The 22,120-nt window shown below is 44.9% G+C and overlaps 1 protein-coding gene across 6 annotated transcripts in view; it reads left to right on the top strand.

Annotated features, from left to right (window-relative positions):
• Positions 1-22,120, top strand: part of TASOR (transcription activation suppressor) — a 2,736,533-nt gene that overhangs the window by 1,316,839 nt on the left and 1,397,574 nt on the right. The window lies entirely within an intron of this gene.

The following is a 22,120-nucleotide window of genomic DNA, read 5'->3' on the forward strand; positions in this document are numbered from 1 at the left end:
AAAGTACATGCGGCAGCTGGAGAGATCACACAGAGGTTCCTCACCAGGAGAATCCAGGGCCTCAAACATCTACCGTACACAGGCTAAAAAATGTGCGTCTTACACAGTCTCATGCAGACTCCTCAGAAGTGATCTCTGTCTGGCATACAAAGCAATCTCAGACCCTGCCTTAATGGGACTGCTCCATATCCGCAAATCAAGCTCCACTCGAATAACCTGAACATGTGACCTCAGTGTGGTCTGTGATATCAGTAGGACTTTTTAGCAGGACAGATTTGTGTCCCAGAGACTCCCCATCTCTGGAATAGACTCCCTCTTCACGTCAAGCAGAGTACTTCATTAACCTTTTTTAAGCGCATACTGGATGGGGAACAGAAAATACAGCCCTGGGATTTCACCTGTATCCCTGCTGGACAGGGGCATTGGTTCTGACGTGTCGGAACATGGGCTAAATTCTTGGCTAGGCTTGTAAGGGCCTCTGGACCAATAGCCTAGTAACTTTCTATGATCCTATGGATGACTGTTTTGTTCAGACCTCATCTCATAAATTCAAGTGGCACTAGAGATCACTGTAATGTACTTTAAGCGAATACATTTCTTTGAGTCACAATTTCTTCCAGAAAGGTGATGACCCTGGGCAGGTGGGGTGGTCCTGGGTCAGAGAGAGGAAGTTGAAAGGGACCACACAGATGTCTCCTTCACTCTCCCCCATCATGAGGCCTATAAGCCTGACCACATACCCAAATCGAAACCCAGAGCACAGTAGCCCAAGCAGTCTGTCAGTTTGTCCCAGCCACTGCTGAGTGGGTCTCGGTCACTGCCTAAACAAATCTCTTCCCAAGACCTTTACAAAGTGGCTGAGGACTTCTTGGATTTATGCAGTCCAAACAGTCATTCTCTGAAAAAGATCCTGCCTCGGGTACTCTCTGTAAAATGGAGAAGGGTGCCTTCACCTTGGAGGAGCTCAGATTTCTGTTGACTCAGTTAAAGGAGCTGTCTAATATGGACCTGTTGTCTCCATTCTCTTTTTTGGATTCTCTACTGAAGACACCCTTTCATCAGCTTTGCTACCTCTGAGGCTCTATCCTTTGGTGATGCCTTTCATAGTATGAAGGAATATTTCATCTGGGAATTTGAGTTTTCCCAGGCACAGCTTAAGTATGGGCAGTATCTGTCCATACCCTGTGCTGTCCAGCAGTTCTGTTCCTGGATTTAAGCAGATGATTTTGGGGGGGGGGGGGGGGGGCACTGCAGCCAGAAATCGATTTCCAAACGTCAGCGAGAGTGGAATCCTCGACCAGTTCAGGAAAAAGACTCCTGGACGTTAAGGCACTTAATTGCTAATCTGATGCTAAAATATCAGGAGTCCCTCCATGAGCATCTAAAACAATGCAGTGGGGATTCTAAGCAAGAGTCTTAGAAATGAGATGCTAGATTTGTACAGCATCACCTCCCAGATTGTCAGGCAGTTTGTAAAATGTGTGTGGGATGTAGTGCATGCATCATACTGGGCAGCTACCACAGGATCAGGATTGAGCAGTTATCACTTCCAGAACATGTAAAGGCAGAGCTTCTAGATGTCCTACTGCATAAGGAGCTACTGTTTGTCACCCCCACCCCCAGTAAAGGAGGTGTTAAACTGGAGTAAAAGTGAAAGCTTATGTAATCTATTAAGGACCACTTTTACTTCCTGCCCCCTGGTATGTTGGGAATTATACTAACAAAAGTATGTCCTTTCTTCCCAAATGAGAAGAATAAAGCCCAGAAGGTGAAGAAAACAAAATATGGGAGATAGAAGTGGCAAACGTACATTAAAGGTACACTTGGTGGGTCTCAGAGCCAAGGACACCCATGGAGAACAGCTACGACTCTTTTATCAGCATCTCCCCCCAACTTCACAATTCTTTCATCTTTGTTGCCCCTATACCAGACAAAATAGGAGGCAAGCTGTCTTTTTTTGTTTCCCTGACCGGTGGAAAATCATCATGTAGGAAATGTGGTTTTGCACATCATAAAAAGGGAGTACTTCCTGTGTTTTCTAAAATGTGTAAAATGCCTAGGCATTCCACTGATATTAAGAGACTAATTAATGAACAGCATACTCTCATCTATATACAGCCCTTCTTAGGACAGTGTGTTAGTAGACTGCTTACGTTGCTTCCTAGACGACCTGCATGAGTTGACTTTGAACAGAAAGGTCTTCCATAAAATCACACTTCAGTGTGGCACTGCTCAGACTGACCGCTGCTTCCCCAAGCAGTCATCTCTCTCTCTTTCCTGTTTAAGCAGTGTGTGATACATCGGCCAATAAGCACATTTCAGCACTCATTTCTGTAGAGGTTATGGGTTTTACTGGCTCAGTTTGCTAGCCCAAGGCCTAGCCCTCCTCTGAGGGTGCACCACACACATACGCATACACACACTCACAACTAGGGCCAATTTAAAGTGTCCAATCCACCTACTGCATGTCTTCGGAATGTGGGAGGGAAACCCACACGGATGCAGGAAGGACATACAGACTCCACGCAGAAGGCACGCCAGCAAAGAATTGAACCGGAAAATCTCTTGCTTTAAGGCGACAACACTAACTGCTACACCACTGCGCCACCCAGTCAATCATCAGCTCCTCCAGTTCTGCACCAAGGACCCTTGTTCCACAGCCTGGTGGGCAGATGCCTTTTCTTTTCAGTGGAGAGGGAAGTTCCTATAAGCCTTCCCTCCTTTGTCTGTTTTTCCAAAAAGTATTCTCAAAGCACAAAAGGAAACACCCAGACTCCTCTTACTGGCTCCATTTTTGCCCAAGGCAACATTTGTTTCCCCTGCTATTTCACTTAGCAGTGGGAAATTATAGGAATACTTCTCTGCATCCAGAGCTCTTAACTCCTCAAGCATTGCTGCTTTACCCGAATCTTCTATTCCTCAGCTTGACCCCCGTCGATAAGATTTTGTTCCCTCAAAGACATCTCTTCTCTGAAAAGGTTGTACAAGTCCTAGAAGAGGCTAGAAGACCCACTACTAGAAAATCTTGCACTGCAAAGTAGAAAAGATTTTCCTTCTGTTGCTGCAGACCTTGCCAGGATTCACTCTTAGCACAGGTCTGTATGGTACTGCAGTGCCTTTGTGAACACCTTCTCTCAGGCTGTCTTCAATAAAAGTTCACTTGTTTGCTTTCAGTGCTTGCGTCCCTCTTAGCCCTCCACTTATTGATAGGCCTGAGGTCGTGCTTTTCTTCAGGGGTGTTCTGCATCTTAACCCCTCCCCTCCAACGAGGAAAATCTATCTCTCTATTTGGGATCTTGATTTTGTATTAGAACAGCTACCTTTGCCTCCCTTTGAACCAGCTTCTTCTGCTACTCTAAAATTTTGTACTTCCTCCTCTTGATCATGACTGCCAAGAGAATTTCTGTGCCAAAGCCGTCATGGCCCTCCCCTTTTCTTATTTTTCACAAAGGGTGATTCTGAGGGCTAACCCATCTTTCATGCCAAAGCCGGTGAATGAGCTGTCACTCAGTTAGGCTATTCATCTTCTCACCTTCTTTCTCAGTTCACAAAACAGGGCGGAAAGGAACTTACATTTTGTAGACATTCACAGGCAACTCAGATTTTACCTGGACAAAACTAAATCCTTCAAAAAGACTGACCAGTTTTGTATTTTATGTCCTCTAAGCTGGGGCAGCTAGTCTCCAAACAAATCACTGCAGGCTGGATTTCAGAGACCATCTCTTTCTGCTACTCACACAATGGTAAGACCATACTTTTCTGCCCTAAAGCACATTCCACTAGGGCAGTCACTTCCTTGGGGGCTTTCCACAAAGCATTAGATTCCAGGTCCATCTTGGAGGTGGCTACTTGGTCCTCTGTACACATCTTTACAAACACTACAAAATTGATGCTAGCTTCAGGTCCAGGGCAGCCCTTATGGGGATAGACTTGTATGGACTACTGGCCAACTCCTCTCAGTAGCCAACCACCCTTTCTTCCTTCAGCTTTGGGAATAACCAGTATGTTAGAAATACTGCAATGGTGATTTGTCTGAAGATCTATGTTCGTATATCCATCTTTATGCCCCAGTGCTTACAAGGTAAAGCCATGCTTTGGATGTACATCATAGAGAAGGTAAAGCTTTGGTATCCTAGCCGAACATCAGCAGTGATAACCTAAATGTTAAGAATACTGCAACAGTAATTAGTAAGACATTTACTGTTATGATAAGTTCCTTCACAACTGTATTTTTCCCTACCTTTCCCTTCATCCCCAGGATATTACAAAAGACTAGGGAGAAAGACCAAAAACAAAGCTAATAAACACCTTTTTGCCCTTAGAAGCATTCATTCTCCCTCCCCTGTGCTTTGCCAGGGAGCAGTTTCTTAGTCTGCCCCAGCAGCTAGACCTCCTATCCCAGAACAAGGGTGGGGGTCAGTCATTCACCCCCAACATGCCAACTCTGTGGCTGACATTGTGGGTGATTAGTACTCATCCTTTCCTGGCAGTTGTTACAGAAGACTTATAACCTTGTATATTTGTAGATTTAATTGCTTCCCATTAGGGGGGTACCTGACAGCTGGGGCAAGAAAAACTGATGTAATGGCGTCAGCTGCATGTTTTATACCCCTGACGACCTGACGTCACGGAAGAAGGGACAGCAACCGATGCAGGACCCAAGATTTTGTTAATCAGGCCAACTGAGGGCTAACACAAGCAGATAACCTAAATGTGATGACTGCAACAGTGAATACACTCAAACGTCTACATTTATGGTAAGTGTACACAACTGTACTTTTTCCCTACAGCTGCCGGTGAAATGGTTCTTCCACCATGGCAACCATTGTCTTCTATTGGAAAAGTTAACCTTGCCACCATTTGAGCCTTCTGCTTCCACCAGTACTAAGTTGTTATCCTGGAAGCCTACTGTGGTGTTAATGTTGACCTCAGCCAATTGAATTTATGAACTTCAAGCTCTCATGTGGAAAACCCTTCCTTGCTTGGCATCTAAGTCCAAGGAAGACATTGTTCCACTGTATTTGGCATTCATCAGACATATCATTGAGTACAATGCCCCCTTTGGTATGTACCTAACCAGGCATATCCAACAATTGGAATGTTCACAGAGGGAGGTTCCTCACTAAAAGAATACAGGGCATAAGTAATATGTCCTATGCAGGCCACCTCAAGGCCCTATCTCTGTGTTCCGTCTCCTAAAGGTTTTTGTGGGGATATCTATGCCTGGTGTACAGGGCATTGTCAGACCCCACTCGGATAGACCTTCTGCTTAGTCACAAAACAAACAGCACCAGAATTACCCATTCTAAAGACTTAAACCTTGCCTGTGATATAAATAGTACTTTCTGGAGAGATGGGTATGGATCTCAGAGACTACCCTGTCTGTGGAACAAGCTCCCCATCCATGTGAAGCAGAGTTCCTCTGTAACCCAATTCAAGTGCATCTTGGACAATTGAATGGGAAACAGGAAATTTATCCCTGGTTTGGCACCTATGTCTCTAATGGACAGAGATAACCTGTAAATGGCTCATCTCCCAGGCCCATGCTTACACTTATCAAGGGTATCAGAACTTGTCAGAGATTTGGGGTGCATGGCTAGGCTTAAAAAGGCCCTTGTGGTCGTTAGCCTAGTAAACGCCTATGAACCTATGATTTCCATAAGGATAGGGTTCACCATACAATACCAGTCTTTCTTGTCTGAAATACAGACTTCTCATTAAACCAGATTCATTTACTATTGTTTTTTTTTTCCTTTCCTTAGAACAAGGGAGAAAGAATTTTACATTCTCTTGATGTCTCTTCACCTGGGATATTAGCTGGACCAATCCAAACTGATTAGAACATTTTTTCCAGCTTTTTTGTATCTTTTACAAAGGGCAATGTAGGTAAGCATTTCACTAAACAGACTTTCAAAGCTGATTGCCTGTTGTATTACTTTTTGTGGCTTTCAGCATAGAACTCCAGTACAGGGAAAGGTAAGAGCTTATTCTACAAGGTCCACTGCAACCACCACATCCATCTTTAGAGGGGTTACTATCCAAGCAACTACCTCATCATCTGTCCATACATTTTCTAAACCTTACAATCTGGTAACCGTGGCTGTGGCCATCTGCAGGGCTTAGTGTTCCCTGCTCCTGCAACAGGCCAGCCACCCATTCATTCTTAGTGCTGGAAGTCATGCCTAGGAGTCAGTACTGAAATAGTGACTAAAAAAACAAACAAACATAAAACAGTTGTGTTAGGAACTTGTTATAGTTATAGGTGCTAGAGTATATCCACTGTTGCAGTACCAGTTCCATCCCTCAGTCTACCCTCTCATACCTCTGTTATTTTATGATTGCGATAGGTAGATCTGAAGTTGTTGTTTTCATTTGCTCTTCAACCTGTGGGACACGGATCTGGGACGAATCTGACTTGGCCGCATTTTTTAGCATCAGATCCAAGCTTCAAGCTCCTCCCCTACCCATAATGCACCTGTCTCCCTCTTCCCCCCAGATCTCATTTGCTGTGTGTATCGCTTGTATCATGGACCATTGGTCCAGGCTTTTGGTGATTTTTTTTTGGTATTTAATCCTCTCTTTTGGGCTTTCCTATCTTCTTTTCCAGCCTTTTATCTTTCTCCTGCCCTTGCGCTCAGGCATCAGTTCTTAGTTTTTAAAAAAAAAAAAAAAACTTATTCCGTTCCCTCTTTTTTTCTTTTCTTCTCTTTCTCTTTTTTTTTTTTTTTTTTTTAAATAGGTGTGTATATGTGTGGACCCTCTGCTTCCCCTGTCATGGCTGAGACACCCAAGCCAGGGTTCCAGAAGTGCAGAGTGTGGCCATAAGCTTTCCCCTGCTTATTGCCACACACTGTGCGTAGTCTGTTTAGGGGTTCCACACCTGGATTCCTCCTATTTGATCTGCGCAAGGTTCAACAGGCGGAATAAGGTGATCCTTAAGGGCATCCTTCCTGCCCTGAGCAGGTTGGAGCTGTCCGACTGTCAGAGCCATAGCTTCGGCGCTAGATCTGAAGGGGTGGTGTTGGCTCTGAGTTTTCCGGAGCCAAGCCGTTCACTCGGAATTTCAGCACCTGGAGATTCAGCTCTGGCTCCCCTGTTGACTCTTATGACCAGGTCATGGTCCCGGCTCCATGGGTTTTTTTCTCCCTCTTCCTTCAACGTAGTGGAGAGGTTCCCCTCTGTTCCATCAAGACCCTTGACGTCTTCATCCTTTGAGTCCGTCCTGGCTCCCTTTGTGTCTGGTCCAGATTCCGCTATCCTGCCCCCTCAGGGATAGCTGTTGCCTCTGTGCTCCAGCGAGTTCCCCCATGAGAGCAGGCTGAAGCTTTTGAGTCCTCCCCAGAGACACCCCTGAGGTCCCTCAAAAGCGCATGTGTAAAAGGCGACACTTAGACTCCCCTCTGGAGTATCTCACGGAGGACACCGACTTGGAGGAGGGCGAAAGTTCCCACCAGTCATCCCCAGGTTGTCTCCTTTGGAGAAGTGATGGAAATCCTTCACCATCATGGGGTGTGGTCTGCCCAAACATCCAACCTTGACAAATCGGTGTTCCTGGGGGTGTTTGGCGTAGGACCCTCTACATCCTAGGTGTCCCCTCTCACAGATCCCCTGGTGGATCTCATTACATCTTGGGCATGGAATGAGCCCGACATGGTGGAACCTATCACTCTGATAAGATCCTCAGTGCCCTGTCAGATCGCTCTGGTCGAAGGGATCCCCTGTCGATGCCATGGTGGTGGCGGCCACCAAGAAGGAACTTGCACAGGTCCACGGTCCATCCGCTGGACCGAAAGTCGAGGACCATGGACCGTTTTGAGAAGCGGGTGTATACTTCAGCAATGTTCTCTATATGTGCACTGAACTACATGGCACACATGATCAGGCTTCAATGGGACCTAGTGAAGGAAGTCGATGAGTCTGCCCCAGGGTCCATGTCAGCGGAGGAAAAGGTCTTTTCCTCTTGGATGGCCACTCTCACCTCCATCTCCAGCACCTCTATGCGGCTCCTATCTCCCGCTATTGAGGGCACTGCTAGAGCACCCGGAGCTGGCTTTGCCATCAGGCATCATGCCTGACTCCGACTTTGTGCCTTTTCAGAGCCCTTTGAGGCATATTTCACAAATGCCATGTACGATGGTTCCACTCTCTCTGGAAAGACGGTACATGACACATTGGTCCAGAGCAAAAAGGATGGGAAGACCGTCTGCCATTGGAATCCACTTCTCAATGAACCTTTTCCAAGAATCAGCGAGGGGTGAAGATGATGTCCGGAAGTCTCCGAGAGTTATTCCCAGGATGCTCAGGACTTGCCTTTCCTCAGGGACAGAGGGGATTTAACAGATGCCACCCTTGCGGGAGAGGGGATCCGAGGAACCAAGGGTCTCGGGATTCTTTTTCCGGACAGTTCTGCACAGTAGCCCTGAAGGTTTCAATGGCTGCTAGTCTCTGGAGGCAGTCGGGGGTCAACTCTCACTATACCCAACAACCTGAGAGTCTATCACAGACGATCGCTAGGTATTGCAAATCATATCCAGAGAATATTGAATTCCCTTCACCCACATAACACTCCCTCCCACACACCTCCCGAATGTTCCAACCGTGTAAAGGGATGATGTAGCAGTGAAAATCTCCAAGCTGCTAGAAAAGTGAGTCATTCAGCCTGTTCCCCCCGACCAGCCCGAATTAGACATTTATTCCAGGTTCTTTTTAATGCCAAAGAAAACGGGGGCTTAAGGCCAATCTTGTATCTTTCAACTCTAAACCTGTCAGTTGCTAAGACGAAATTCCAAGTGGTTACACTCCAATCTATCCTGCCCTTCCTGCAGGAGAACAACTGGATGTGCTTGGTGGACCTCCAGGATGCGTACTATCACATCAAAATAGAGCGATGCTCTCCGAAGTTCTCTGCCTCCGGCTGGGGGCCAATCAGTTCAGAGTGCTAGCCTTTGGTCTCACCACAGCTCCCCAGGGTGTTCACCAAAGTGATGCCGGTGGGAACAGCTCACCTGCGGCTGCATGGCTTCCAGGTTTTTCCCTACCTGGGCAATTGGCCCCTCTCTGCTCCCTGCAGGAATCAACTCTGCCAACCCAGGGATTTCCTTCTCCAGACCGCCCACCAGTTGGGCATCACCATAGATCTCACAAAGTCCCTGTTGAACCCAGTTCAAGTTCTGGATTTTATTGGAGCTCAGTTCTACACCATTCAGACCAAGGTTTTTCTAACTCCAAACAGACTTTATTCCCTCAAACATCATGTCTTGTGCATCCTTCAAGCTCAGTTTCCCCCAGCAGAATCTGTCTTACAGGTATTGGGGACCATGGCGGCCACAATCACCTTTGTTCCCATGGCTCGGTTGCACATGAGGGTGCTCCAATGTACTCTAGCAGTCCAGTGGTCATTAATAGATCTACTGTCATCCCATCCTGTTAGTTTGTCTCAAGCTTGCAGGGATTTTGTCACTGGTGGATTCAATCCCTGGACCTTCATCGGGGTCGCCCGTTTATTCTTCCTATCCCGCTGACCATGGATGCCTCCCTACTTGGGGGGGCATTGTTAGGGAAGGACAGTCCAAGGAATGTGGTCTTCCCTGGAGACCCAGTGGCATATCAACATCCGAGAGATGAGGGTGGTGCTATTGGCATTGCAAGCTCTTCATGCCCATCTTCCCCTAGGGACGATTGCCTTTCAGACAGACAAGTCTGTAGTCTGATACATCAGCAAGAAGGGGGGAACCCGGTCCTATCCCCTTTGTAGCAAAGACATGAGACTGTGGGAGTAGGTGATCTCCACCTGCTGTTTTCTGGTGGCAATGCGTATTCCGGGAGGTCCAACATTCTAGTGGACAGGCTCATCAGGTCTATCCTGATGCCTTACGAGTGGTCTCTGAATCCTTCAGTAGCAAAAGAGATCTTTCTAAAGTGGGATCAGCCTTGCTGCGATCTCTTCGCCTCTCCTTCCAAAGTGAAGTGCAGCAAGTTTTTTGCTCTGAACCCCCCCACCGTGGGAAACCCCCAGAGATGCTGTGGTTCATGCTTAGCCCTTCGGTCTTCTGTATGCATATCCTCCACTTCCCCTGATTCCAAAGTTCATTCAGAAAGTTCAATGGCTGGGGAGCTCAGTCATACTCATTGCCCCATTCTGGCCTCACCAAGTATGGGTCCCTTCTCTGTGGTTGCGTATAGTTTGTCCTCCCTAGATGTTGGATCCAGTTCCAGATCTAATTTCACATACCTCGGATTCCACACCCAGATCTGGGCAGTCTGAAGCTTACAGCTTGGCTGCTGCAGTTCCCATGATTGTTAGGACTCCCAGGCTGTCTATTTCCAGTTAAGAAGATATTGGTAGCAGCTCATAAATCTTCTACTAGGAAGGTTTATTCTAGCAAGTGGAAGCGTTTTTTGATTTGGGCATCTCAGTGCAACTTGGACCCTTTTACTGCCCTGGTTTCTGCTGTTTTAGTATTTCTGGCAGGTGTCTTTCAACAGGGTACCAGTTTTTCTATGGTTAAAGTTCAGCTGGCAGCTGTACCTAACTTCCACGTTGTGGATAATTCGGCTTCCCTGGCTGCTTCTAAGCTTTGTAAAGCCTTTTTGAAAGGCACCTTTCCATACCCATCAACCTCTTGGAGCAAGAAATCTGGACAAAGCCATAAATAAAACTGGGACAAGGGCCCAAAAATAGGAACAATTTTTAAATAGTGCTCTTACAAACTTAGAAAGTTGATAGACTAACAGGTTTTGCATTAGCATGAATTTTCTGAAAGGTATGAAGTCACAAGCTGAAATGTCTGTCATTTTCTATATCCAGTTTTTGATGATTTGCCACTAATTTGCCAGAAAACCACAATTTTATGAAAAACGGACCAAAAATATAAGACAAATCTGGACATTCTGTGAAAATCTGTACAGTTGAAAGGTATGTACCTTTCTACTTAGGCCCCCAATCAAGGACCCAATGCCGCCTTGGGACCTCACATTGATCCTCCAAGCCTTAATTTCTCCCCCTTTGATCCCACTGCTTTGGTGGATTTGCAGTTTTTGTCTTGGAAGACAACCTTCCTGGTTGCCATTACTTCAGCCAAAAGAGCGTCAGAGCTTCAAGCCTTATTGGTTAAGCTTCTTAATTTATGATGTTCCAGAAGGACAGGGGTGCCCTTGCACACTAAACCTTCTTTCCTTCCTAAGGTGGCTTCGGAATCCAACATTAATCAGGTTATCAATTTCCCTGTTTTCTTTTCGAATTTTCAGAATAAGGGAGAGTATAAATTGCACCTGCTGGATGTTCACAGGCAATTACGTTTTACTTGCATAGAACAAAGTCTTTGTAAGTCTGAGCAACTTTTTGTTTCGTACTCCAAGCCCTTTTTTGGGAAACCTGTATCAAAGCTGGATATCTCCGTGTATAGATCTGGCGTATTCAGCCAAAGGATTATCTCCGCCAGGTCAAGTTAAGGAGCATTCTACTAGGTCTATGGCTACTTCAGCTGCCTTTTGGTCAAGTTTCTTTGGATATTTGCACTGTGGCTACCTGGGCATCATCACGTACTTTCATCTCCTATTACAAGTTGGATCTTTTATCCAGAAGCAGGGCATCCTTTGACTCTGCCATGCTCCGGAATATCCTTCCATGAGGGCCTCCCAGGTTGTGTGTAGCTGAGGAATCTATCCCACAGGTTGAAGAGCAGATGAAAACAACTTCCGATAAAGAAATTATGTACTCACCATAACGTTCCATCTGAGTCGTTGGTTTTCATTTGTCTTCAGCCATCCCTCCCTCCTTCCCCCTTACCTTATGTGAGCTGTGTGGTTGACTGGCCTGAAGAGACATAGCCTTTACTTTGGCATAACTTGTTCTTCCCTATGGTGCTGTCTGGGTATTTTGCCAGGGGGTTAGGCATTGTGTCAAGTTGGAATGCTATGGTTTGCAGCAAACTCAATCTTAGGGGAGAAGGGAGACAGGGGTATTATGGGTAGGGGAGGAGCATGGAGCTCGGATCCAATGCTGGAAAATGCGGCCGAGTCGGAAACGTCCCGGATCTGTGTCACACAGGTTAAAGATAAATGAAAAGCAACAATTCAGGTGGAACATTATGGTGAGTACATAACATATTTTTATTTTACACCCCACCCCCTGTTTTCCTTCCTTTCCCCCCTCCCAGGCTTGCCCCTTTATTTATTTATTTATTTATTTATTTATTTATTTATTTATTTATTAGTGGGGTGGGTTATACTTTGCAGCATAGCTGATTGTGGGTTTTATTCTGGGGCAAGAAAGAGCTGACAATAGCTTTGGCAGACTACCTTTCATACCACCAATGTTGTGACATTTGTAGGGAATGGAATCTGCCTGGCCATCCAGGAGGAGGTAAAAGCTCCAGATCCAGTATTAGGAACAACCTTCAAGCTCCTGCAGGTTGTAATCTCAGGAGTCAGCACTTTAACAATGAAAATATTTAAGCATCCAGAATTATGGTAAGTTAAAGCAAAACAATACTTTTCACCTTCAGTGTCCAGCAGCTGTGTGTAGGTGTCCCAGTCTAGCTAGGCCATATTGAAATTGGGGAAGGTAGATTTCTTATTTTTAAGGTAATGCAGAGTTGTATAGATCTCTCTAATGTCTCATAGTAGGCCCAGTGGCTACTTCATGGGTGTCTGACTGGCTAATACCGGTCTTAAGCCTTGCTGTTTTTAATTGGCAATGAGTATGTGGTGATGGTGCAGAGGATATATGCCGTGACTTCCAGTGGAGCATATGAGCTAACCACTTCCAGGGTAACACCTCTGACTTGGAGAAGAAATCCTTCAATGTATGTGGAGTGGAGTTCCTTGCATTTCCAACTACAGTTTAAGACCCCCCCCCCCCAATTTATAGTCACTGATATCTAGAAAGCCAGACTGCTGCTGTATAATGGAAGAAAAGTGCAAGTACTTGCATAATAACAGTGTGGCTGACCCTGCAGTCATCTTATTTTATTTGCTGCCAATTAATAGCATGCTTTCCAATGATGATGTGTGCTGTGTATTTCATAGAACTTGAGAAAGGTTTATATATTTTCTCCTTTTATTAGAGCTTTTAACTGCTAGGTAAGTATGCTCCTGTATCTGAGGGACATTATGAGGTAAATAGAAGGTAATGTGAGGAAATTCTGACTCAGTTTAAAAATAGTGACCTAGAAAGTGTTTGCACACTACCATTAAGGTTTGCAGGCATGCAATCACATGATGCAGTAGACATAATTTGATGGCATGCATTGCTAGGAATTGATCCTTTGCCCTTGGACATAGAAGGGCAGCTTTTGAATGTAGCCCTTAACAAATAATTTTTTCTTGCCTTCTCTTTAAGGACTGAGAAAGGTGAAGGAGAAAAGCAAAACCATTCAGATCATGAAACATTTTCATTTCTTGATACTCAGATATAGTAAGTTTGAAACCAAACAGTGGCCATTTTACTGAAGACAGTCTCATTTTACTAGACAAGATGGCTTCAGCAGGGCCCACCTAATATGGGACGCAATCTTTGGTGGCCACAGAAATAGTTCCACCATCAGATCAAGGGAAAAAGACTATTCATGGCTGTTCGTAGTTCATTTAGACCTTCAAACTGAAGTTTCTCGTGGTACAGAAATTCAAAAAAATCTCTTTATAGCCAGATTAATATGCATAGAAAGGTAAAGCCCTGATTATGGTTCAGGTAACCTGAGTTTAATTAATGGCTTGAACAATTTCTGTAGCTGGTGGGGAGGTAGGAGTGAAGTGCATCTGCTAGCTAGCTCACCTTTGTTCAGGCAGAGGGTATAGGGATACATTGTTTGGGTGTTTAGTCCCATGATAGATTCCCTGAGGAGACCAGAGGTGTCACTGGAGCTCTGGTTTGTGGGGAGTGGGAGTCTTGCGGGGTTGCAATGCATGCAAAAGCTATTGATATCTCTTACTAATAATACCCATTGAATGTTAAACTCTAGAGAATTTGATGGGTGTGTGCCTTGTGCTTGGGGAATAAATTACAAAATAAAAAAGCCCCTGCTTTCATGGATAACTGATCTGAGAAGAACAAATGGGCTGCAGGGCTCTTTCCTTGAATGAATAGGCCTGTAGAGCTAAAAGAGGACAGAGACTTAATAGTCCTAAGGGAAGGAAGAAGGTAATAGAAAAGTAAAAGTGATTTTCAAGTTGTCTTTATCTCTTGTGTTGCCTGATTTTTCTCATGCTCTTGCTCATACTGGACAGGAAAGATTGTTTACTTATCCCAATCTGCATTTAGGACAGAAAACACCTGAAATATGTAACTTGTATGAGATACTTCCAGTGTATTCACAGAGTGCTTAGGTTCAATTTTTGCATACCTCAGGGTCAAGGTCGTTCACATCTACACTTACTTAGGTGGCTGCTTGATTTCAAGCCAGATCTCATGAGGAATCAGTAGTACTTTTAACTGCATTGCCTACTACCTCACTACTATAAGAATAGCTCTGATTTGTCAGAAATTTAGTCTCAACTCGCTCCATACAAACTGCTTATTGGGAAACATCGTGGACACCAAGAAATACACACTGATTCTCCCACAAAAGATTTTGTTCCTAGTTACTTTTTTACTTAAGTGTCTGGGCAGGCATCCATGATGCAAAGAGCCATCCTTAAGCCATATTCTTGGTACCACTATCTAAACTACAAATAAGGAAGTCCAGTGACACCCAATAAGCAGTCAGCATTTCTGTTTGGCAGAAGGAGCAATTCTGCTCACTCCTTTCATTCACACAGTATTCTGCTGGTAGATAACTTAGGTTCATAGGTAGGTACTAGGCTATCAGCCCCAGGGCCTACGTAAGCGTAGCCAGCAAGGTACCATAGCTTACGCCACCCAAGAAAGTTATTTTCCTGTACCACTGCCCAGCAGAGACAAAGAAGTGATCCCCAGGGTGTATTTCTTATTTCCCATCCACTCATCAAGATTTTTCTTGAAGAGTGCTAATGAAGAACTTTGCTTGACATAGATGGGTAGCTTGTTCCAGAGAACAGGAAGTCTCTGGGACAGGAATCTATCCCTCCAGCGTGTCCTGTTTATTGCGGTGACAAGGTGTAGGTCCCTAGAGCGTGTAGCTTGGAGCGATTGGGATTTCTTTAGGTGTAGCATGTCCAACAGCTCTGGGTTTGACATAGCTTTATATGTTAGGCAGAGATCACCTCGGAGTAGGCGATATGCAAAGGAGTAAAGCTGGAGTTTTTTGAGGCGGTCAGTGTAGGGCATTTGTTTGAGGCCAGTAATCCTCTTTGTGAGGTACTTCTGTGGCCTTTCCAGCTGCTGCAGATGTCTTGTGAGGTACATTCCAAAAGGGGCGTTGTATTCTAATGGGTCCAAGGTGAGGGATGAGTAGAGGGGAGCAATGACATCTTTTTTCCTGGATGAGAACCCTTTTATGATGAGGTGTGCCACGTAGAAGGACTTCCTGACTATTGTGGCGATATGACTATCAAAGGAGAGACTACTGTCCACCTGGGTCTCAAGGTCTCTTATCATGCATTCGGTGTTAAGTAGATTGCTGCCTATGTGGTAGTTCATGGGTACAGAGTTTTTACCAAAGGGGATGACACTGCACTTTTTGGCATTGAGCTTGAGGCCATGGCTCTGACGCCAGGCATCTGTCTCAGTGAGGCCCTTCTGTAGGATGCCCACATAATTTGGGGACTTGACTATGGCTCCTAGTTTGCTGTCATAGATGCCACCCAAGGAGAGCCAAACTTTAACCTTAGTGTCCTCTGATTTATCCTGGGGAGCTCAGAGTCCCTGAAAATCCAAGGAACTTAGACCAACATGGGAGAGACCTGGGTTACATCAGTCTTAAGGACATATTGGCTCTAATTTGTGCCATTCAGAGTTTTTTACTGGTTTAGACACATTAGTGCTCAGGATAGTAACAGAGAAATACCATGTTTACTTTGTTTATCGACAACAAGAGGCTTGCACTCCTCTTTTTGTACATGTAAGCCATGATAGCATCAGATGTGGCCTTATAGTAAGCCCATAGATAACAATTATAATTTAATATCCTGTCTAAAATTGCCCTTGCTACATCATATGATCAGGTCTCATCCCGTTATTGAAAGCAAAACCTAAAAGTTTTTTTTTTCTGCAGTCTCAATTTTGGGATTTTTTAATATCTTTGTGGTACCATGGTGGTATAGCTGTTTGCTTCACAACAGAAACACCAGACCCATTAATTCTCTACCAGATATGCCTGGAAGAAAGTACTGGTTGTGGATGCATTTTTAGTGACTTGGAATGCAGACCTTTTTTATATCCTCTATAGAGTACTGTAATAGACGATGCTGATTGTGCTATCCTGATTAGAATAATCTGGTGGCAGCCCTTTTGGCCAAGACTGTACTGGTTGCCTTTTCTGAGAGAATTGTGCAGTAGCAGAGTGATTACCCTACTCTTCCCATTCTCGAGCAGTCGTCTTTCCTGCCAGTGAGGAACTGTGGTACACCTTTACATAAAGCACCTCAGTCTTTCAGCCTAGAAGATAGGATATTAATTCAGCAGTAGAATACCTTTCTTTCAGCTGTCTTGTGCATTGTTAGAGACTAGTAATTAAAAAATTGTAAAATCTAATGGTAAAGTGAACCAGATTTTCCTTTTGTGTAAAGTTCTGTTTTGTTCATAGATTACTAGGCTAACATCCCAGGGGACTTTCTAAGCCTAGCCAAGTTTTTCCTGTGCTATCCTGATTAGAATAATCTGGTGGCAGCCCTTTTGGCCAAGACTGTACTGGTTGCCTTTTCTGAGAGAATTGTGCAGTAGCAGAGTGATTACCCTACTCTTCCCATTCTCGAGCAGTCGTCTTTCCTGCCAGTGAGGAACTGTGGTACACCTTTACATAAAGCACCTCAGTCTTTCAGCCTAGAAGATACGATATTAATTCAGCAGTAGAATACCTTTCTTTCAGCTGTCTTGTGCATTGTTAGAGACTAGTAATTAAAAAATTGTGAAATCTAATGGTAAAGTTAACCAGATTTTCCTTTTGTGTAAAGTCCTGTTTTGTTCATAGATTACTAGGCTAACATCCCAGGGGACTTTCTAAGCCTAGCCAAGTTTTTCCGAAAGAATAATGATGCCCTGTATCCAAATAGGATGTCAAGGGTAGGCATTTATAAGCTACCTTTGTCCATAAGGGACATTGATGCCAGGCCCGTTGTAAATTTCCTATTCCCTATCCAGTGGTCTAGGTTGTGCTTAAACTGGGTAATAAATGAACTCCGCTTCACATGGATGGAAGCCTGTTCCATAGGAGGGGCAGTCTCTGGGATACATCTGTCTCAGCAGCATGTTAAGTCACAGACAAAATTCAGGTCTTTAGACCTTGTATTTCTGGCACTGTTTGAATATTGAGGAAATTCATAAGTGTGTGGTTTGTGGATGCATTGTAAGCCAGGAATAGATCACCTCTCAGCAATCTATAGGAGATTGAGTAGAGAGAAAAGGCTTTAAGGTGTTCTGCATAAGTCGGGTTTGTTACGCCTTGTATCCTTCTTGTAAGGATCTTTGAAGTCACTCTAATTGCTGCTTATGCCTGGTCAGGAACATACTGAGGGGAGCATTGTACTGTATGATTGGTCTAATAAGGGTGGAGTACAGTGGGATAATGACCTCTTTGGCACCAGATGCCATGCCCTTACTTATAAGTTATGCAACATAAATAGATTTCCTTACGTCTGTGGCCATGTGGTGATCGAAGGTAAGGCTTTTATGTGTGTACCCACAGGGAGGGTATCAGAGAATGAGTCTACTAGATCTGCTGGCTAAAGTGATTTTATCCAGTTTTAGATAGTGAGGATCAGGAGCATGAAATACTTTAGTGATGGCATATACAATCCCCTTTTCCAAAAAAGATCTGGAAGTGGTGCATGCTAAAGCTCCTTTTAACTAAACATCAAGTTTGGAACTAGAGGAGGAATTCAGCTTCTTTCTGTGATGTCTACAAAACCTTTGGAAATTAAACGAGAGGGTGAATATCTGTCTGCAGTAATTTGTCATAGATGAATAATTACACAACAGTGATGAGATCAGTATTCATACATTAACTGTTTTAGTGAGTTGTTCATACAGCACTACTATTCCCCTTTACTAACTTGGACTGGACCTCCTTTGAAAGAGTAGCCAGAGGATTTAAAACAACTCGTTAAAAAATTTCCAGTTTGCAAGTAAAGCAGTGAGACTGTTGCAGTTCATAGGTTCATAGGTTCATACTAGGCTATCTGCCCAAGGGCATTTATAAGCCTAGCCCATAGTTATGTGGCTTTTGCCACCCCTTTAGTTTGAATAAAAACTATGCCTATCATTTTTCTGTGCCTCTGTCAAGCAGTGACACTGAAGTAATCCCTGGGGTATATCTGCGATCTCCCATCCATTGGTCAAGATTCCTCTTGAACAAGGCCAGCGAGGTGCTCTGCCTCACATGTACCGGGATTTTGTTCCACAGCATAGGGAGTCTCTGGGTGATGAATCTGTCCCTCCAGCACGTTCTATTTATAACCGTGTCAAGGTTTAAGTCTCCCGCCCTTGTGGTTCTGAGGGATCTAGATTTTTGAGGTGAAGCATATTCATCAAATCTGGGTTTGACATGGCCTTATATGTCAGGCACAGGTCACCTCTGAGCAAGCGGTATGAGACTGAATAGAGCTGGAGTTCTTTCAGTCGGGCAGCATAAGACATATTTTTGGGACCCTTTATCCTTTTGGTGAGGAACTTTTGGGGCCTTTCAAGCTGCAGCAGGTGTCTGGTCAGATACATTCCAAGCGGGGCATTGTACTCAATCATAGGTCTAATGAGTGATGAGTACAGGGGGACGATGACCTCCCTTGATCTAGATGTGAATCCCTTCATGATCAGGTGGGCGATATAGAAGGTTTTCCTAACTACTTTAGCAACATGAGTGTCAAACGAAAGGCTACTGTCAACTTGGGTCCCCAGATCCCTGATGACTTTTCTGTGCTGAGTGCATTGCCACCTATATGGTAGCTAGGGGTACCCTTGTTTTTCCGGAAGGGTATGACTATGCATTTTTTGGCGTTCAACTTCAGGACATGGCTCTGGCACCATTTATCCGTTTCTGTGATGCACTTCTGGAGGATATCTGTGTCAAATGTGTTTTCGACTATAGCCCAGTTTGCAGTCATCTGCAAACTTTGTCAGCCATAACCCTCCTGTGTTTGCTTGTACTTCAGAAAAGTAGATGCCGAACAAGAGTGGACCCAGGACTGAGCCCTGTGGGACACCACTTGTGACAGGCTTTGAGTCTGACATGGCTCCAGCAACTCTGACCCTGTGGGTTCTGTCACTTAGCCAGTTTGCAACCCATCTTGTGATGTATGGGTTTACATTCAAGCTGATGAGTTTTTCGATGATACCTGAGTGGGGTATTGTGTCAAGGCCTTTGCCAGGTCGAGGTAGGCTGTATGGACTGCCTTTCCCTCATCAATGGCCTTGGTGACTGTCTCGAAAAAGTCAACCAAGTTTAAGAGGCAGGATCTGCCTTTGACAAAGCCAAACTGGGTTGGATCCAAAGTCTGCAAGTTCCCTATGTCTTTATTTATGAGTTCCATTATGATCCTCTCCATGGCTTTGCAGATAAGGCTTGTCAAGCTAATGGGGCGGTAATTTCCAGGGTCTGTGGAGGCACCGCCCTTATGAAGTGGGACCACAGTCGCCGGCGCCACTCCTTGGGTGCGTATCCTGAGGTGAGGCTAAGATTAAACAGCTGTCCTAACTGTGGGTTTAATTTCTCGTTGAGTTCATGAAGCACACAGCCGGGACACCATCCGGTCCCATGGATGCTGTGTTTTTGCCTTAGTGAGGGCAGTTCTCACCTGGGCGTTGGAGATGTTTGGGGGCTACAATCCTCTGGAATAGATATCTCTCCTTTTGGGGAGGGGGAGTTTGCACTGAACCTGTCAGCCAGTATGTTAGCAATGTGTGTAGGTTCAGTAATTTTCACATAATTTTGAACTAATTCTGAGCATATCTGGGAGTTTCCTCCTAGGTTTCTAACATAGCTAAAGAAGGCCTTATGATTGTCTTTAGAGTCCTTGGCGATTTTTCTCTCAAAATTTGCCTTGGATGATTTTATGAGAGCTCTTAGGTTTTTACTTATAATGATCAAAGGTGTCTTACCTTTCAAGGATTTTGCTCTATCTTGTAGTAGCTTCCTCCTTTTGTTGTAGAGCTTGTTTATGGCTGGGGTCCACCAGACTGGACGCTTGCCTTTGGTACAGAGAGTCTTAGTTTTGTTTGGGATTGCCTGATCCATGCAGTCCTGTAGGTGCTGGTAGAAGGCATTTGTAAGTGATTCAGCGGTTTGAGTAATGTTTACCACTGGCTCAGGGGCCTTAAAGGAGACCACACTAGTTTTTAGAAGTGTGAAATCGGCTTTTGAGATGTTTTTCACTGTGGTCTTTTTTGTTTCAGGTGGGGGCGGGATGAGGACCTCCAGCGAGATTAGTTTATGATCTGATCTCACCAGTGAGGGGTATACTTCCGGTGTTGAACATTTTGATCCCATGTTCGTGATGATGAGATCAAGTATGTTTTCTCCTCTTGTGGGGATGGTGACTAGTTGTTCCATGGCATTTGAGTTTATGAACTCCAGGAATCTTTGGGTTAGAGTGTTCGGGCTTGAGTAGTGTTCCCAGTCTATATTAGGGTAGTTGAAGTCACCTAGTATGATGGTGTTTGGAGATACATTTATCCCTCCAATGTTTTCAGGAAGGCCATGTGAGGTTCCTGAGTTTGAGAGGGTGGCCTGTAACATGCTACAAATTGCAGAGCAGTCTTGCCTATGGTTAATTGCACCTGGATGGTCTCCGATGCATCGTGTGTTGCCACCAACCTTGAGGTGTGGGTGTCCTTTATGAATATGGACACCCCTCCTTTCTTGGTGTTGTCCGGATTTTGGGGCGAACGCATGATATGAGGTGAAACCTGTTAGTGCTGGGGTGCTCTCAGGAGCCTTGAACCAGGTTTTGTCACAGCACAGACATCGATGTTCTCCATATTGAGAAGGGCCTCGAGTGTGCATCTTGAGAGTGAGACTTCTGGCATTGAGCAGCATTGCCCTTAGTTTTTCCTTTTGGTGTTCTAGGGTGGTAGGTTTAGAATTTGAGCCTTGCCTAAAAAGGCACTATGGGGGTGGCAAGAGCCTTTGCCAATATCCGGAAGCCCAGGGTGACAGGTGCAAGCCGTCCCTTGAAGCAGCGTGGCTTGTCCAGCATGTCATCCCAGGCAGACAGACATTGGATCCCTTTGAATGACACCAGAATTTAAGCCAATTATTAAAGCTGATCATCTTATCACTGTATTGTGGCATAATTCTAGGTGAAGGTAGGATACTGCTCAAGGTCAGGGTCATACCTGCCTGGGCTACATAATCAGAGAGCTCCTCGATGTCCCTTTTCATGTAGTCCAAGGAGGTACGTCTCAGGTCGTTGACACCAGCATGGACAATGACTGAGTCGTACTTGTACCTGCTGTTGAGAGACCTGAGTGCTTGCGTTATGTGGCGGATTCTAGCGCCCGACAGGCAGCTTACTGTGACCTTCTCCTTACTCAGTCTGGTGAGCGGGACGTCAGTGTGTCTGACTATGGAATCACCAATGACAAGTGTGTCTGGCATTTTGTTTGGCCTTAAGGGCTCTGACTGTGTGGTCTATGTGTTGCATGTGTTAGGTCGTGAGATGGTAGTTGTTTGGGTGTCTGCTTTGGTGGCCTCTGCTGTTTTGGTAAATTTTTGATCAGAGCCTCCGAGTATGTCTTTGTGTGAGTATGTGTATGATTTGAAGTTGTGATGGTACCATGTGTGACTGGGTATGTATTGTGTGTGGTTACCTTCTCCTCCTGTCTGGTCTTGCCAGTCCTATGTTGAGAGAGCTCAGCCTCCAGTTTGGCCGTATAGTTGCATCTCTCGCATGTATTTGTGTTTTGTGGGAGAAGGAGAGGATTGTCTGTGTACATGAGGCAATTGTAACATTGCCTCAATATTCCCAGGTTCACCAGTTGAGCTGGAGAGGACACTAGCAACTGATCCCTCGACATACTAGAAGTAGTAGATAGAGACTATCAAAGGACTCC

The sequence above is a fragment of the Protopterus annectens genome, chromosome 7.part1 (genome assembly GCF_019279795.1).
Source record: "Protopterus annectens isolate FY-2018-M chromosome 7.part1, PAN1.0, whole genome shotgun sequence".
Classification (NCBI taxonomy): Eukaryota; Metazoa; Chordata; order Ceratodontiformes; family Protopteridae; genus Protopterus; species Protopterus annectens.